This window comes from Vicugna pacos, chromosome 35 (genome assembly GCF_048564905.1).
Source record: "Vicugna pacos chromosome 35, VicPac4, whole genome shotgun sequence".
In the NCBI taxonomy this organism is placed as follows: Eukaryota; Metazoa; Chordata; class Mammalia; order Artiodactyla; family Camelidae; genus Vicugna; species Vicugna pacos.
The window spans coordinates 15,485,216-15,504,975 of NC_133021.1; the positions used below are offsets into that span (position 1 = coordinate 15,485,216).

The window sequence follows — 19,760 nt, forward strand, 5'->3', positions numbered from 1 at the left end:
CCATCTCAGGCAAATAAGGTTCAAATCCTTTGACCTGAGTCTATTACCTCACCCGGCATACTCAAAAGTTGACAATGGTCCTAGTTTCTTTCCTATCAAATCTAAACCCCAGCTAAAAGCAGATCTTCCTTCAATCTTAGAATGTCTTTATGTTGGTGACCCTACTCTATACAAGCCAGTATTGCTTTTTTCATCCCACCACGCCTGTCTGCTTCCAAAGCCATTTTATATGTCCTCTGATGTTCCTACCTTCTTGGTCATTTGTGCCTAGTCAAACACACAAATCAGGTCTCCCTGGGAAATTCTTTCCAAACTTAACCCCCATCCCATTCAGATAATATATTTATTTGTTTTCAAATGTATGAGTATCTTTTTTCAGCACCAAACTGTACATTCTTAAGATGTGTTGACACCTGCTCATGAACGCCCTATACTGGACCCAAGAGAAAAATCAATTATCCAAGCCAGGGGATTCCAATCAACTGGTCAAAGTTTAAGACATGATTAGTTGAAACTACTGATGATTACATTCTTGAAAATTCATCTCTCTTTAATTCCTTTCCCTAGTTCTTGCACATTCAGTCTCATTTATCCCTCCTATAGCACCATTTTTTGGTGATATATTAATATAACTGTGTGCTCAAACAAGTTTGGAAAAGAATGCTTGCTCTGTGTTAGGTCCTTTCAAAGTGTTCACAAATAACAATATATGTTTCATATAATATATACTGCCGTGATGTGTTCATTTTTCATTTCTTCTCTTTACAGTTTATATTTAGATTTTTTTTACTGTTCCTGGGTTTACATTTGTAGGTTACATTTGCTTTTCAGGTGCATATATTAATGCATCCTCATCATTTTATCTAAATTTAAGTAATTTTGTTGTATTCCCTCTCCCACAAGATTCTTGATTCAAGCCTTTCTATTTAACATGAATTTACATTTGTAATCTTAAAAGCATGAAATTAAATTGTAGAAAGAGCCACAACAGTGTGTCCTGTGACAAGGAACTGTTTCATATTCAAAACAGTTGTTAATTCAGCTTAATTTAAGGAAATGTGTTAATAGACAAAGTTGATGTCACCCAAAAAAAAATGACAATAATATATAAAGATAATGATGTTTTTATTATACTAAGGACAACATAAACCAAAAAAGAATGAGTAGTATACAATTTAAAGAATTGTTTTCTTCTAAAAGTTACAAGCTTTAAAGCTGAAAAAATTATATGTATCAAATATGTAAGTGAAAAAAGTTAGGCTTATCATTAACATTTTAAAAACATTAGGTTTTGTTATTTGTTATAGTAATATTTATAAATACATAATTTTATTGATTGGATCCTAAAGTAAAACGATAAAGTAAACTTAGGATTTTTTTGTCCTTGGTAAAAAGTTATAATACTCTTAATTCACAACTAAAGTCTTTAGTTGTGTGTTTCTTTCTCACATCAAAATGAATTAAAAATGGCATATAACAGTTCACTTGATGTGTGTTAACTATATTTAGGTACGTGTATTACAATCCCCGATCATAGTTTCAGCAGTACTTTAGCAAAAATGATCAAAAACCAAAAGTGTTGAAGATAAAGTTCTAAATTATATTCATCTCAATTTAATGGTATGATTTTTTTATGTGTAAATACTTTGTACAATTTACACTCTCAATAATAAGCCTGGTTTATACTATAAATATTATCAAGAAAAAAAATAGATCAAAAGTTCCCATTGTATGTATGGTTATTTTACTAATATAAACATTTAAAAATTAAATGGCTCAATTAGTAAAGAAAGAAAGAAATATGAAACTTTACATTCTATTTACTACCAACTATTTCACAGTCATAGCTTAGAGACACTAAAGTTTGCTCTTAATAAGGATATGGACATTTATTTCCTTAGAAAAACGAAACTGATTTTCCAGAAGGTCCTCACACTACTTATCCGGTAACATTCAAGCATTTGTAATGGCAAATTATTAGCAGGAATATTGAAGTGTGCCGAATTATTAAATACACCAAGCGCTCCATGTTTCCAGGTGAAAAAATTGAGCTATTTTACGATGTATTTGTCCATATTCATTTGCTTGCAACTTCTCCAAAATGTCATCGAGTGGCAAGTTGTTAAGGCTAACACCACATATTTTTAGACATTAGAAAATGCAACCACACTTTCAAACACTTCAATACAAGAAAAAACATTTAAGTTCTATTTTGAACAAAAAGAGTAAAATTGTTTTCTCATCAATAATCTAATTTACTCTAAAACTCAGATATTCTGTTCTTTAGAGAGCATGATATAAAGCAGTGGTCTTCAAACATTTTTGCTCAGATATCCCCTAAAGTAATTTTGACAAATGATATCTTATATTTAAATTATATGGATATATACATATTTAAATTATATGAAATTTTTCTTAAGTTTAGTTACAAAATACGCAATTTCTGCTATATTATAAATAGTGACTCTTTAAAATAAAATTTAAATCTGTCTTTCAAATGTATCCCATGTAATATTAATACCATACTGAATTAATACTACTATCATTCTTCTAAAATAAAATATTTCCTTGAAATTGTATTTCTACTTTCTCTACAGAATTTTATTCTACTTTGAATCTTGGAAATCTGTTCTTGATCACTCTATTGTATTTCGTTGATGTAAACTTTATACAGACAACAAGCAAATACACATTTATATCGAAATTACCTTTAAATTAATTTTCTTTGACCATGGGCTCTAAATTTTTTAAATGATCTCATTTGAGTTATCATTACAACTATTTTGGGCACACAGTTGATCTAAACAATAAACAAATTACAAATTCTGACATAAAATCATTTAAAACAAAAGGTAAGTTTTGATTAGAAATGTATCTCTTAATGGAATTCATTGGGGGACATATGTCTATAAGGGCTTCATTAATAATCTGTTGAATTTACCCTTTATTTGGCTCTCTGGAGAGTTTACTTTTCCAAGAAATTCACCTTAGTAAAGGGCAGGCTGAGTAAGAGGTATGCCTTTTTTATATAAAGTTAGGAGAATGGTGGTACTGAAGAGGTGAGAAAAGAGAATGCCAACTGACCCCCAGTCACATTTTAGGCAGATCAATGTAAGGAAGCGAAGGATTTGGAAACTGATTCCTTTAACATTTTCTGTGCTGCCTCAGCCCCACCAATACCCCTTGAAGGTCTCTGCAGACTCCTGGGGTGGCCCCATCTCAGTCTGAGTACCACTCCTCTGGGATGACTAGAATGGTGTTGTCAGTTCACTTGAGCTGCGCTAAGAAAAAGTACTTTTTCCTGAGTGACTTCTTTGGCTAAACAACTGATTTGGAAGGTTGCTGAGGTGCTACTATGTTCCATTTTGAAGTCTGCGTTTTGACCACTGGGCTGGACAGAGAGAGTGCACAGCTCTGTGTCTTCTGCACCGTCACACCCTGGTAATCAGCTGACCCGTTCTGAATATGAAAGCCATAGTAAGGAATCAGCAGAATAGCACCACCTGTTAAACAGAGCTCAGTGAGGAGCTTCTACATCTGTGAAAAAGCACTAGGAAAATAAATAATTACACAGCTTTTACACATAAGTAAAGATAGGCATAACAGTCTATTAAAACATTTGAAAAGAATTCTAAATTTAGAAAATAAAGCTATGTGCTACTATTGCTCATCTCGAAACTTAACGAACTTTTTCCTTATCCTGTGGAATGTCGGCCCAATTTTAGTACCTCAGCTTGCTTCAAGCAGAAGCAGAAAACCTTCCAGAAAGGATATGTTTGGTGTTCAGCCTCTGCAGATACGAGCTGACCTTATCCCGGAGTGCCAGTGTGGCTTCACACGCACAAGCATCTTCTGTGGAGATGAGTCTTTGTGCTTCAGTGGCTGACGAGAAGGACAGTACACAAGTTTTACAGCTAATCAGAAATCATAGCAAATCAGGAAATCTGTGCTTCAGTACTTCCATTTTTAAGACTTACCTAAATGCATTTCTCTAGAAGAGAAAAGGATATAAGAGCACAAAGAAAGATGAGAAAACACTGTGGAATTTGAGTGTCACAGAAGAAACTGAGTTAGGAGATACTGAGGAAAAGTTTACAGCTCTCAAAGCCGTGGGATGGTAGCATGAGAGTTCATTATATTGTTCTCTATACTTTTGTGGTTGTCTAAAATTTTCCATGATATAAAGTAAGTGTTTAATTAGATGATGTAATGCGGGGGGAGGGTATAGCCCAAGCGGTAGTGAGCATAAGTCAAGTGGTAGAGTACATGCTTAGCATGCACAAGGTCCTGGGTTCAATCCCTAGTACCTCCCTCTGATCATAACTAAACCTAATTATCTCCCCCAAATAAATAAATTTTTAATTAAAAAAAAAACAAGAAGAAGAAGAAGATGCCCAGAATGCAGAGATAAGGCAATCTCCTTGTGATCCTGTGTCCTCAATAAGAAATGAAAATGAGGAAAACGGTCCTCTATTTGTGTGGTTAGAATATTTTAAGGATTAAAACTAGGTAATTCCCGATTTCCTATACAGACTTATTCCACTGAATGGTTTGAACTGAGAATTCTAGTTCTTACCCATAAATACTTTGGAACTAAGAATTCAGGTTTCTATTAACATTCAAGCAAAGAACCTGGGAGAATGATAATTCTAACCCGAATTTCTTTCTGTAATTCAGTGAGGCAGCTATTCCTACTCAGTATCGTCACCCCTAAAGTTGCCTAACAGAAATAAGAGTAACTTCCCAGGTCTGAAAACATGTATAATCTTCCAGCTGAGTAGTAGTACTACCTGAGGACAGGGCGTAGTCCTTTCCGCCTACATTTTCTCCCATGTGCTACAAAGAAGATATGAGGCTGGGGGACCACAAATTCACTTGATTAAATATAACCTATGTAGCTGTCCAAATCCTACTGAAACTTTCAGGGATAGCCAGCTCAAATCCCCATCTCAATTGGTTAATTAGTAAGCCCCAAAGTATTTACTGAATATCAAGTATATGCCCATCATCCCTGTACAAAGTATAAAACTGGTACCTATGACACTTTTCCAGTGTATCTTGCCTGACAAACTGTAAGCTCTGTGAGAGAAGGGGCTCAGTGTAACATCCTCACTAAAACACCCTATGGAAAATTGGGATGTTGTGCAATTGAAAGTTGAGAGATGGGTCCATTCACAATAGCATCGAAAAGAATAAAATGTTTAGGAATAAATTTAACAAAAGTAGTGCGATACTTGTACACTGTGAACCACAAAATATTAATCTGTCTCCAGGTCCTTCCTCCGGACCTAACAGAGTTCTTGATATATGACAGTAGCTCCATGAATACTTGCTGCACAAATAAATAAGTGAATGGCTAAAACAAGTGAGGTCAGAGCCTAAACCACTACAAATCATGCTGGAATCCTCACCTTCCAGGAGAAGAAAAAATGCCCAAGACCGATTTTTCTGAAGATTAAACACTTAGGTCGGGCGACAGTACCCAGACGTATTCAAATTCTAGAAGCAAGCTGCTCCGTATTATTGTCACCCTTCCCAAGAACTGATCCATACTTGACTTCAAATGAAGAAATATCTGCTGAGTAACTCTCAGGTATAATGGTAGATGCTAGGAATACAGAGATCTACTGCCCTTCGGGGCTGGGGCTTACAATCTACAGGAGCATAAAAAACACCAGTCCAAAACCCTTGAGTTTTCTTCCCCAAATATGCTTCACTCTCAGTCTTCCCTCAGTAAAGATGCCCCATCCCCCCAGCTGCTCAAGTGGAATACGAAAGCCATCCTTACTCCTCCCTCATTCTATCCCCAACATCCAGTTTATCACCGAGCCCTATTCATCCTCCCTCCAAAACATATCTGGAATCAGTTTACTTCTATCGTCAATGCCACTGTCCTAGCCCAACTGCAATGGCCTCCAAACTGGATTTCCTCTGCTCTCCATCCTCTTCAATCTACTCTTCACACAGCAGCTAGAGTGACTTTTAAAAATATAAACAGCATTAGGTCATTCCTCTGCTTCAAACTCTCCATGACTTCCCATTTCTCATAGAATTTCCCTTGCCCCAGGATATCAGCATGATCTGGCCCCTGCCTAACTCTCTGAACTAGCTTGCACCACATTCCTCCTGGCTGGTCATGCTTCTGTCACACTGGTGGCCTTTCATTTTCTCTCCCCTCTAAAGCCACCACACAGGGCCTAGCATTGCTCCCCCTCCTCCGGCCAGCCTCCAGTCTCAACTTACCTGCTGCCAGTTCTCAGGTTTCAAATGTCACCTCCTCAGAGAGAGCCCCCCAACCTGAAATAGTTTCCTCCAACCCCTATTCTGTTATTTTCCATCATTGCTTATTTAATCTATAAATTTGTATTAAAAAAAACAGATAAATGATGAAGTCAGATCGCAGAAGAAAGAATGCCTGGTGGAAAAGTAGAATTATTCCATTCTGAAGACAGCCTGGAACCACTGGAGGATTCTGACCAGGAGCAAGACTCAGAACTGTGCTCCAGACTTGAAGACAAGAGAGCTTACTCCTAGAAGACTGTCCTAGCCACATGAACTAGGCTTAAAGGGACAGTCTTACCTGAACATGTCTTCTTGTCTTCATTCAAGGTGTAGTCATTGTAACAGTCGCAGTGGGAAGAGGCGGCCCTGTCATTCACACACAAATGTGCTGGCAACATGAGAGCCCAGAACACACTTGTTACGAACTGACCAGGAGTGGGGCAAGAAATAAAATATTCACAGATTACAATAGGAAACCAAACCCAGACTTCTGGGAGAAAAGAACCTTTGGTTTGGTCCCAACAAGTACAGCAAATGACTCCTTCAATCATCAACGAAGTGTTTTCAGAAGACCTGTTTCCCTTTTCCCTAACATCTCTTTAGCCTCGCCTTTTATTGCATATACCACTTTCCTTTTTATTTCTTGTAGAAATCTTGGATACCTTCTTTTCTTCCTACCTACAGCACTGGGGCAGCACTGAGTCTTGATTCTATTCCAGAACTTACCTTTGGCGTTTCCTGATGACCATAAATGCCTCCAACATCTCCACCTATACAAAGGATTATCTTCGCCATCACCAAAAATAACTTATTAGGGACCTACCTGGCCTGCACCTGGAGCTAAATTGATGCTGCCCAAAAAAGACTGTATTGACTGAGGGCCTGCCCTTGATACATACACAGTGGGACAGAAAACAATGGCTTGCATGCATGTGCACACACGCGCACAGAGATAGAGACAAAAATAACAGCAATGACAGTGATGACGATGGTGTATGACTGGATAAGGAAGCATTTATTACCTGTCACAAGTAAGTACGTTACAAGGAGCAAGGGCTTCCTGGGAGACATAGGTTCTTCCTCGGCCACTAAAGGAGCCAAACTACTTTATCTGTTCCCCTCTAACTCTTCTCTTAAGTGTCATTCCATGCTCAAAACCCTTCCGTGGCTCACTATTGCCTACAAAACACTTTTCATGAAACATATGGCTCTATGTAATCCACCTTCACAGTGATATTCCCCTTCACTACTACAATTCAGATGTTTGCAGCAAAATAGCAGAGCATTTCATTTTCCCCTCATCCCAGTTTAGCAGCCGCTCCAGAAATAACAAGCATACAAGTCTGCAGCCTCCGGCCCCTGATCTGCGGCTCCACATTTAATTTACAAACCTTCCCACTACCCAGCAAGGGGTAGGCAGGTCATTGCAGGGGGTCTGGCCCATGTCATGCAGCCAGTTTTAGAATGGCATTCATTATTAAAGTGTGAAAAATACTAACTGCCCCATCTTGTCTTTTTCTTCTATCTCCTTTTGCTCTCCTGTGCTTTCTACCCTGAGATGGTATGGCTTAGTGTTTGAGAGAATGTGTCACCACCAGAGCAAGTACCTGGATTCAAATCCTGGCTCTGCTACTCAGCAATCAGGTGACTACAGGCAAGTCACTTAATCTGTTTGTACCTCAGTTTCCTCATAAAGTTTCTGTGAGCAGTAAATGTGTGACAGCATCTAAAATGCCTAGAACTGTACATGGTACACAGTCGGTGCTAACAGCTCCTGTTACCTGGAAGTGTTGCCTGGAGTTGTCTGCATTAACTGAAAATCGTCTTTGATTTCTTTTTTTAATAAAATGTTCCATTTTTATTCTATAATATCTGTTAGTTTATATCTAAATTTGTTTTTGTTTCCTTTTTCCAGGCCTTCTGTTTAAAGGCCTCAGTTTAAAGTACCAAGTGGGAATATTTGTGATGGTTTGAAATGTGTGACCATGAATCCTCTCCATCCAGGCGATTTAGTCCCTCCACCCTTGAACAAACCAACACAAGCCACGCCCCTTGCCCTTGCTGCTCTCCATCTAAACCTCCCCTACCTTCCAAGGCCCACCTCCAGCCCCAACCCCTCTGTGTCTGGTCCAGACATCCTGCCTCTGCCGCCCTTAGTACCACCAGTCCCTGACTACTTAGTCCCTGCTTCCTTAAGGTGCTGGTTCTCTTTGCACCCAGAGGCAGAAGCTTCCACTTTATAGCCCCACAGTGCTTAGCACAGTCCTGGGAATCAATAGATGCTCAGTACTCTTGTACTGATCTCATTTTTTTAAAAAAGGGGACTTGGTGATATTCCACTTCTTTTAATCTCTCTTGAAAAGATCAAGAGAAATGTAATGTATCTCCTCAAGGGAGAAGAAAATACACATAAAACCTAAAAAAAATATTGAGTATGCTAAAACGAAACACCACTCAGAGAGCTAGGAGCTTCTCTAAGGAGTGTTTGTACATTATAAATGCCACCCTGTTCTGCTAGTGAGTTTAAATCATACTAATGAGGATTAGCAGTGCTGGCATGGGCTCCCTCACCAAGTCGTAAGGCTCAGATTGACCTAAGATTGATCATCTAGAAACTGTCAGGAAAGGACTTGCTTCAAACTTACTGGAAGATTTGTGTGGGTCTAATTCAGTTGTTTACAAAGTCTCCTTTACTGAAACGATCCAGCTTTAAGATTAACTCTACAGAAAAGTTACAGGCCAAGTTTTAATTGGAAAAAGATCACTTCAGCCTATCACACCAAATAGTTACTGTCCAACTGACTTCCTTTGAAGTTTCCTATTTGCTTTACAGAGCTATAAAATTTTCCTGAATAAGGACCCTGCATTCAATTAGCTTTTCTCATATCCCCCACTGCCTACCCATTTCCAAGTAATTGTCTGAAGTAAGCTATGTTTGCAAAACCTAATGAGCTCGTTGCCCTCTGAGCACTATGTCTTGGTCTGTAAACATGGTAGAATGTCTGAGGCCCGATTCTTTACATTACCTTTAAGAATCTTCTCTTGGTAAATTGCAAGTTGGTTTCACCACAGTAGAAAGAGCCACATGTGAAAGAGTTTACTGAATGGACTTTACCTGAACATGTTTTTTTTATCTTCATTCAGAGTGTAGCCCTCATAACATTCACAGTGGTAGGATCCAGCTCTGTCATTCACACAAACGTGCTGACAGCCATGTGTACCAAGCGCACACTGATCTTGAGCTGCCAAAGTCCAGAAGGAAAGAAATTAAACGTGGAAAAGTCTTTTATTACCCATATAGAGAAATCTTCTTATTTGTAGGTAGAAATGCAGAAGCAGAAAACTGATTAGAAACCATTCAAAGCCATCAGTCATATTTGTTCTTACCAATAAATTAGCTGAGTAAAACAAAATCCTACACACATAATATTATACTTCGATCGTCCTCAACTCATGTTCACAATCATTTTTACTGAGTTTTCATTATCTGAGTATCTCATAAATACTTTGTAAAGCATTCCTTGTAGGTTTGTTGTATTTATGCTGAATCTGAGGGATTCCAACTGTTGTGGGGATAATTATACTAGATTCAGAAAGACATTGAACTAGAGTTTGAAGAAACCATAGCTCAACCCTCTCTTGTAAGAAATAAGGAAACTGAGTCCAAAGGAGACCAACTGACTCAGAGCAGCATCAGAATTCAAGACCCAAATTGCCACTCAGTGATCTTTTCTCTGTACTGACATATTTTTAAACTATTTTTTAATCTTTGAACTGCTCATTTTGAAATCACTTCAGGCTCACGAAAAAGTTGCAAAAATGGTACAAAAAATCCTGCACTTCACCCCATTTCCCCAAATGTTAACATCCTATACAAGCACAGTGCTATTATCAAACCAGAAAATTAGGACTGATACAATGCTATTAACTAATCTATAGACCTTATTCAAGTTTTGCCAATGGTTCCACCACTAACGTCCTTTTTCTGGTCCAGGATCTAATCGAGGATCACAAAGTGCATTAAGTTGTCACATCTCCTTAATTTCCTCCAATCTGGGACATTTCCTCAGCCTTTCTTTGCCTTTCATACAGTGACACTTTTGAAAATTACTGAAAAATTATTTTGTAGAATGTCTCTCAGTTTGGGTTTGTCTGAGGCTTCCTCATGATTCTGAGTTTTCAGCAAGAATACCACAGATGTGTTGTTGGGCCCTCAGAACATCATGTCAGGGGATCCACAACATCACTATGTGTCATTGCTGGTGACATTAATTTTGCTCACTTGGCTGAAGTGGTGTCTACCAGGTTTCTCCACTATAAACGTACTGTTTTTCCCTTTATAAGTAATAAGTATCTTGTGGAGTGTTATGTAATTTTAATCTACTAAAGTGTCTTTAGCATCTGGAAAGGACTGTTAGGGCTGGGTACAGAGAAGGAAATGAACAACACACTCACACATGTGGGTCATAATACACACATGCTCCTGTTTCTAACGTTTCTAATAAGAGGTGGGAAAAGCCCAAGATGGCGAGAGAGGAAAAGAGACCAAGCTCCCCATCGATGGACCCCCCCTCCCTAACACTGGCTAGGGAGGCAGGCAGACAGGGAAGCAATAGTAGAGCCCCCTCCCCCACTTACCGGAACACGTTTTCCTGTCTTCATTTAATGTATAACCCTCGTAGCACTCACAGTGGTAGGAGCCCGCTCTGTCGTTCACACAGATGTGTTCACACCCATGAGTGTTAAGAGCACACTTATCAATAGCTATCAAAAGATGATCAGGACAAATGTCAACATATCGGAAATGTGGTAAATAAATGATTATGGGCCATACCACACACACACACACACACACACACACACACACTGCTAATGAAACAAGACAGACAGGCACAAGAAGAAGACTGCCAGCCTAGAGGTTAGGAACTGACGACCTCTGATCCTGGCTCCTTCACTACCAGGCCCCATGATGTGGATTATCCTTTCCCCTTCCTTAGGTCTCAGTTTCACAACCTATAAAATGAGTATGTTGAATTAAACAATCTCTAAGTTTTCTTCCTCTCAAAAACTTTTTTCTAGGATTTTACAAAATGGACCTAATTCCCATTCTTCACTGACTATATGTGATGGCTCATATGGCCGATGTGTGAGAACCTCCCTAAATTTTCTTCCATTTCTAGATTCCACGAGTGTCTATAGTCACAAAGGCTAGAGTAGCTTGTATTTAATTAATTATTTAATTAAAAAAATCCAGTAAAATATTCAAATCCTCAAAAGGACCAAGAGTTTGGGCCCCTTTCCACACTAGCCCTTTTCCCTACTGGCCCTTCTCTCTAAAACTAGTAATAAGTCCCGTCAGAGGCTGTTTTATGTATTATCTCACTTTTCTTCTCCTGTTCCCTCTCAGGGAAAATCGTTGACAACAGAAAACCAGCCAAAAGGCAGTGAGGAGAAAAGCATAAAGCCAGTCTCCAGCCCAGATAGTGAGTCCCTGCGTCAGTCACAGTCAGCCGCCATCCCCTAAGCAGGCCTCACCTGAACACGTCTTCTTGTCAGCATTCAGGGAATAGCCTTGGCTGCACTCACAGTGGTGCTTGCCTCCCCCGTCACTGACACACACGTGCTGGCACTGGTGTGTGCCAAGCACGCATGGGTCCAGAGCTGTGCAAAGAAATTTATAACAGTCAGTGTTGACACGTAAGAAGCATTTTAGATAGTTTCTCTCCCATGTCAAAAACACATTGCTCTCTGGGTTCCTCTCCAATGCTATCTTTAGTTCACTATAAAAACTGGCTCTTTTCCTCTGTCCCTGGCCTATTACAAATACCACTCTTAGTAATGTTTAAATTAGTAACTAGTAATGTTACTAATTTAAAATCATAGATCTTGCGGTTGACTTCTCAAAGGATAAAGGGAATTTTGAATTTGGAGGCCTAGCCAAACATTTACAGGAGGCAGGCAATTTGATATTTTATTCAGCATATCCACCTGACCAGAAAAAAAGACTTTTGCTTCCCAACAAGAAACAGGGAGAACAATAAAGTACTTCCTGAAGTTCTATGAGCTAGTGGTCCCACAGCAACCAGAACCCAGATTGCAAGGGTTCTATAGTTGTGTCTAAACAGAATTCACACTCAGACATTCCTCTCAGCCTGGAACCCACTCACTCTTGGGCAGCAATATGTGTTTGAACATGCAAATGGTGGAGGGCAATGCAGGTAACTGTCTTCTGAAAATGCAACATGGGTTCCTGAACTCAAATGTATTTGCATGCAACCTCAGGGGCTCTCCTATCTGCCAGGAGAATAAACTCATATGCTATACACAAACCGGTAAAAAGAAAAGGAAAAACACAATAAATAAGATTATGTTAGCTAAACTGCATCTTCATCTTTTTGCTCCTGGAGTCATTTCTATCTCTTTGGATTTTTTTTTTTCCTAGTGACATGTTTTGATAGAAGAATCAATGAATGGAGTCATTTCTGAGAAACCAAGGAGGCCTTTTGGAGGAGGCCGGCACCCTCATGGCAGGTTACCCAGCCTCCACTTTTTGGCAACAGGATAAGGCTAATATTTTCCTAAGAAGGGCCTTTTCATGGAATAATCTTTCCAGCCCGTTGACTACAACAAGCTACCCCTCAGTCTTTTTTCCATAGAGAGGACATTTTTCCCCAGAACAAGCAGGCCTTTTGTACCAGAATGAAAAGATGGCCACTCACCACTTGTTACTGTATGTCCTTCAACCCCCAACCCCAGGTGCTAGCTTTGAGACCCAGCCTTGCCACAGACTAGTATCTTTATGCAAAAGCTCTCACCCACAAGCACAAGGGGTTTTCCTGGGAGAAAGAAAGCCATTTTCTTTTGGGAAACCAATGAATGCCGAGTAGATGCCACCAAAGCCAAGGACAGTTTGTGAAGGGCCAGTGTCCTGGGGCAGGAAAGACAAGGGGGCCTCAGCCAGGTCGGGCTTAGGTCTTGACTGAGACTTCATCTCCCATTTCCTGACAAATTGTTGACTGCTGAGTTTCACCTTCATTTATATAAAAAGTCTCCTTGAAATTTATAATTGTAATTATTGATTCACTTGTTTGTCTCATCCCCACCCTCAGACTGTTGCTGGATAGTAGAGAGGGACTACCTTTCTCTTTGTATCGTCAGTGATCAATAAATGCATGTTGAAAATACAAAATGTGGAATAGATTATATAGCCAAAGGTATCTACATTTTAAAATTCACCCGAACAGGGCAGTGCCCGGATATAGCTCAAGTGGTAAAGTGCATGCTTAGCATGCAGGAGGTCCTGGGTTCAATCCCCAGTACCTTCTCTAAAAATAAATAAACTAAATATATCCCTCCTCTAAAAAAAAAGTAATAATAACACTGCTAAAATTCACCTGAGCTAGAAATCTGTCCACACCTGCCTGGATAATTCCACAGGGGGCTTTGAAAGATTATCTACAAATGACAAAAAACATAAAGCATGAATATAGAGAGAAATAGAAATTTTAAGAAGAAAAACAAAACTAAAATTTAAAATTAAAAAGTTTGAGTCCCACAAATTCGCAATTCTGATCAGTGACTAAAAGCAAACATCAACTTTGAATGGATTCATATTCGTGGATTTGGCTGATTCATGCTAAAAAGTCTAATTAAATCAGCATATTCGTATTTAAACTCTATCCTAAAGGAAGAAAGGAGGACAGTAACAGAACGATCAGAAAACAAAAAAACAAAAACAAAAAATACCCTGCTTTGTGCTAGCTCATGAGTGAGCTGAAATCTCAGTCTCCCTGGTCCCTAATCCTGCCCATCCACAAGGAGTAATCTGAGAAAGAGCCAACCTGAAAACTGGAGTATTCCTTTGTGTGCACTCCGACAGTTCCGCTGGAATGTAAGCCTGCTGATTCTTCTGTGGATGGACACACTTCCCCGTTTTCTGCAGGAAAACAAACAGGGTTCTGTTAAACCTAGAGATGGTAAAACTAAAGAAAACATCTGGAAAAACTGTGGAGGGCAGAAGGGAGAAAAGAGGTGTCTTGAGTTATTTATTTATTTATTTATTTATTTTCCTGACCCCATCAGGGAACACAGGATCATTTATCCTGGATATTTCCAAAACTTCACATTTCTAATGCAAACATGAAGATTTTATGAGCAAACCAAGTTACATATATAAGGCAGCTCTATATTCCTAATCAACAAATTGTATTTAAATTCATTTTTAAAAAAGCACAAAAAAATTATTTATAAAAGTTTTCCTTAAAATTTCCACCAAAAGAAAGAAAAAAAAAAAAGAATAAATCTCTTTTTCTTTGGATACACGATGTCTGACTATAACACCCTTTCTAGTGGGAAGCAAAGACTTACCACAGAAGGTTTTCTGGAATCTAGAGGAAAGTTTCTCAATGACCCCATAGCTCTCCACGTAGAAAATGTGCTCGTCCAGGGGTTCACTGGCCATCATCTTGAGAGACTCCATGTCTGCCCCGTCCACACCCACAGCGTAGAGCTCAGGGCCCGAGCCGCCACCTCGTTCACCTGGTCCTGGGGCCGCCCATCTGTCATGATGATGGCCACCTTAGGGATGTTGGAAGTGGGCCCCCAAGCTCCTGCCTCCACTGTAAAGGCTTCATCCATCGCTGTCTGGATGGCCAGGCCGGACATGGTGCCTGTAGACAAGGGTGTGATCCACGCCATGGCCCGATTCATGGACTGCTTATCCGAGTGGGTACCGAGATGAAACTCAATCTTCACTGTGCTAGCGTAGTTCACCACTGCCACCCGTGTGTCCACAGCCTCAGTGTCCAGAGTGTCGATTATCCGTGAGACAAATGTTTTCACTTTGGTGAACTCCAGGGGCCGTACACTATGGGAGCTATCAATGATAAACACCAAGTCCAAGGGCCTGCTCTTGCAAACACCTGCAAATAAGGGTGTGGGGAACAGAAATGACTAAGCCATGATCAGACCACAGTCAGAAACTCGGCAGTTCTCCCACCTGGAGAGCTCTGGGGTTGGAGACCAGGCAACACAGCATCCTCTGACCCCATGTTACCCCCGTTTGCTCACTTGCCCAAGACCACCCTCCGTTTGGATGTTGAAAGCACTGAGGCCTTCAGAACACACTAGTGAGAATTCACATAAAGGTGTGACTTTCCCTAAACATCTCTCCTATGGACTGGCTAAGCCCTCACATTTCACTTGGAGTCTCATCCCTCTGTGTAAAGTTCTGCTCAAAGGTTCCTCTTGACTCTCAGGAATAAATAGATTCCAGACCTTTCTTGGGCACTTTGTGCACCTCAGGCAACGGGACAGTGCCTGAACCATGTGACAGGGCAGCCTCACGGCTCACTCCCCTGCCCAGGCCTCACAGACCCCTCAGGCAATGGCAGTTTGAGGCGAGGAACATGTGTTCTCCTGGTGGCATCATTCTTTTACTCCACTCCCAAGGCGGTGAAGACTACTCCAGAGTGGCCCTAAATTCTCCCTCCAACTGGTCATTCACTCATGTTTAGTGGATTTTGGGGCCCAGCTAGCACTGAGCTATAGCTTGAAAGTGGAAAGAAGCAGATTAAGTGGAACTTAATCTGATCCATGTGTATTGCATTTGCATCTTTGTGAACATGTCTTGTTTAAGAAGCAGAGATTTTGACTTGATCTCCATCCTACGGCCCCCACCGAACTCTCTTAGTGACCTCTTTCATTTTTCATTTACCAAATTTTTTTCTTGAAAGCTTACTGGGTATTAAGCCAAAGGGCTACTAAAGCAAGTCAGCCAGATTCTCTGCCCTCAAGGAACTTGTATCTTTCCCACACAAAAGGACCTGGCATGTTGTAGCTACATAGTACATTTCTGTTTTCATCTCGTCTTATTCATTCCCCTCTGACAATCTCATTCTACTCTCTTCTCTCTCCTAACCACCAAAATCAAGTCCAAAAGTCTGGCCAGGCTAAGAGAGAAGCCTTTTTCAGGTCATTCCTCCTTCTGTTCCAGCACATACCCACACGCACACGCACACACACATCATATACACCAAGCCCTAAATGGAAACGAGATACCTGAGCATGACGTGTCATTAGGGTCTTTTCTTTCCTAATAGGGGGCTGGAAATTGATGCTACTCTAAGAAGGCAATTTACTTCATGTGTAGCGGGGGAACGAACAGGTTTTTATTTGTTCAAAATAAATTCCTAGGCTAAGCAGTTGATGACAGAAAAAGCCCTGTCTGGAACAGGAATTATGCATCTATATAGATTTCTTTTAAAAACTGAAAACTATCCTCTTGGTTTTATCCTGATTCCTAGATGTATTTAATTAGAAAAGTAAATAATATTCTACTTTCAGTAACCTTTTGGCGATCATAGGATTCCAACACCACAACCCTGTGATGTCAGAGATGCAGAGGTTGTTCTTATTCCCATTTTACAGGTGAGAAACCTGAGTCTCAAGGAGGTATAAGAGCTTGAAAGCTGTAGAACATAGATTGGATTCCAGGTTTCCTAACTCCTATCCCAAAGGGACTTTTCACTGCATAGTTGCCTCTCTCTGAGGCAACATTTTCCACCACAGAAATCAACATTATCTCATATACCTAGTAAACATCCTGCATGTTGACTTTGAGCCACCAGCCTGAAATATGCTGTATGACATGTATTTAGCTAAGTCAAAAAGATTTAATTCTTTTTTTTTTTAACAACTCCAGAATTTCATTTCATCCCTGATTGCTATGCATCAAGAGCAAAGAAGAAGAAAGTCTTTCTGGAGGATGGATCTGGATGTTTTTGCACAACTGGAGTAAAAGGAAAACTATGTATCTAGCAATGCTGTCACTAACATCCAAATGATGCCCTTACTAATATCTAGGTTATGTTCTTAAAAGTAAACATGCAAGATTCCTTCCTTCTCCATTTGATTTTTCACATGGAATCATCTATGGGAGGTTACAGAGGGTGAGGTGGGCAGAATAACCCCCCTCACCTCATGAATATGTCCATATCCTAACCCCCAGAACCTGTAAGTATGTTAATTTATGTAGTAAAGGAGACATTGCAAGTGTGATTAAAGACTTGCGATGAGGAGGCAATCCTGGATTATTCTGGTGGGTCCAATGTAATTACAGAAGCCCATAAAAGCGGCAGAGGGAGGCAGAAGAGGAAATCCGAGAGACGGCATGTGAGAAGGACTCACCCTGCCTTTGGTGGCTTTGAAAATGGAGGGGGAAATCCACGAACCAAGGAATGAAAGCAGCCTCTACAAACTGGAAAAGACAAAGAAACAGATTCTCCCCTAAGATCTTTCCAAAAGGAACGCAGCCCTGCTGACACCTTAATTTTAGTCCAGTGAGACTAGTGTCAGAGTTCTGATCTACAGAATTCCTGGATAATAAATGTGTGTTGTTTTAAGCCACTAAGTTTGTGGTAATTTATTACCACAGGAATAGAAAATACAGGGGGCCTAACTCGGATGGCAGGACATTCTGTGATTATCTGCTCACTTCCTGATTTGGACCCTCTCCTCACTGTTTTTGAATCTCATTCCTCTTTACTAGTTAACAGCACTTTGATTCTCAGAAACCAAGAAAATGGAGAATCTGAATTTCCTAAAATGCTTCCTTATTCACAGTAATTGTTAATTTCTGATAGTTCCACTAGAAATAAAAGCCCATAGCAAAGCTTAGCAATTTCTGGATGCAAAAAGGAGGGAATTTGGAAAAGAGTGCAATGTGGTGTTTGTTAAAGAATTATCATTCAATATTGAGTTGGATCCCAGGTAATGAAGGACGAGTGCTGCTTAGGGGAAATATGACCACCCAATGCAGAATCCCTCCTCCCTCTCCCAGTTCCATCCCCAAGGGAAGTGGATCAGGACCAGAGGTAATATTTAATTCTGGGAGACAAGTTTCTCCCCTTATCCCCATTCCTGCCTGGCCTGGAGCAACCAACTAGCTACCAGCTGAATTTAACCATTGTAAACCCTGGCACAGCCCGTCTCAATGACAATGCTCTCACCATTTCAAATCCAGCCCAGTGGAGCTGGGGCAGGGAAGAATCCCTTGTGCTTTTCATCAACATTATCCAGAAAGGTGCAGGAGGGGTAAACAACACAAATCAGGCTGAGGCAGATGAAACTGGCCAGATGAGACTCAACATCCAGAAAATGGTTTGGGGCAGCCTCTCTTTAACAAGTCTGAAGCTGGACTTTTTGGTAACGAAGATAAACTCTCATATAAACCATATTAAGAGCTTGGTAGCTTGGAGCAGTAGAAACACCCATGCTTGGAATACCTGAGCTCTGTGTTTTACCCCAGGCTCTGAGACTGATTTGCTGAGTCCCCTTGGTTTGACAATCCTCAGTTTCCCTACATGTACTGTTAGGGATTCGGTCAGATGATCTTCCAGCTCTGCTGCTCTAGGAGCTTTGCTCTGCCACAGGAACCAACTACTGACCCAAAAGAGAAATGAAATTGTTCGCCAAAGACCCAAAGTGTCTTGAGTGTTTGAGAATGTAAGAGAGTACAGGTTAGGGCTGGGGCCCAGTCAATCAGAGAACTAAAAGCAGAATCTCAGGAAGGGTTTATTGAACTGAACCAGAGGTGGAAATGGTCAGAGAGCTGGGAGGTACCCTGTGTTCCCACAGTTGCCCCATCCCCCCTGTCCAAATCTCAGGGGGGCAGTTGCTGGAGTTCTAACTTCTAGAGATTCAAAGTCTAGCCCTGGCTATGAGTGCCCTTGGGCATCTCCCTTCCCTTCTCTGGATCTCAGTTTTCCAGAGTTCGTTGGGGAGGGGATTGTTCTCCGGCACCATGGTCTTGCGCAGACTGGGATGGAAGAAACACTTGTCGGATGACGGAGGCTTTTCCTCCTCATTCGACGCTGGATTCCCGTGCCCATCCATCCACTCCGCTGGCACCAGCCCTGGATCTCCCTCCTGCCCTCGCCCAGGCCATACCTGTGCCGCGGGCCCCGCCAGGCTGGCCGACTCCCGCATAGGCCGCGCCGGTGGGGGCGGCCAGAGCGGGACGGCGTCCAGGGCTGCCCCCTGGGCCTCGAGTCTCCAACCTCCGGAAGCCCGGTCGGGCCTGGGGGCCGGGGGCGGCGGGGGGGCGGCAGCAGCAGCAGCTGCCAGAGCAGCAGGACCAGTCCCGGGAGGTGGCGCGGCATGACTGTCTCGGTGCTGCTGCCCGTGTCAGTCAGCAGGTAGTTGCTCACTCGCTGGCTGGGTCAGTCTCGGGCCGGTGCCCGGCGCGCGAGCTGCTCATTTAAAGGTCCCGCGGTCCTGAGCCCCTCCCCGTGGCCTTGGGCCACGCCCCTCGGGCGTACGCCCCGCCCCGCGAACCCGCCCCGGGGCAGCGGCCAGCCGGGCCCGCGCATTCCCGCCGCCGCGGACGCGGAATGTCTGGGACAAGCTGGCCAGCGGCGCGGTACCTGACCCCGGCCCGCTGCGCCGCCCGTCCCTGTCTGAGTGGGCTCAGCCCGGAG

General features: G+C 41.5%; 1 pseudogene; it reads right to left on the reverse strand.

Moving 5' to 3' along the window:
* Positions 1-1,947: 1,947 nt before the first annotated feature.
* LOC102532429 (matrilin-3-like) lies at positions 1,948-19,442 on the reverse strand (annotated as a pseudogene).
* Between the last annotated feature and the right edge of the window lie 318 nt (positions 19,443-19,760).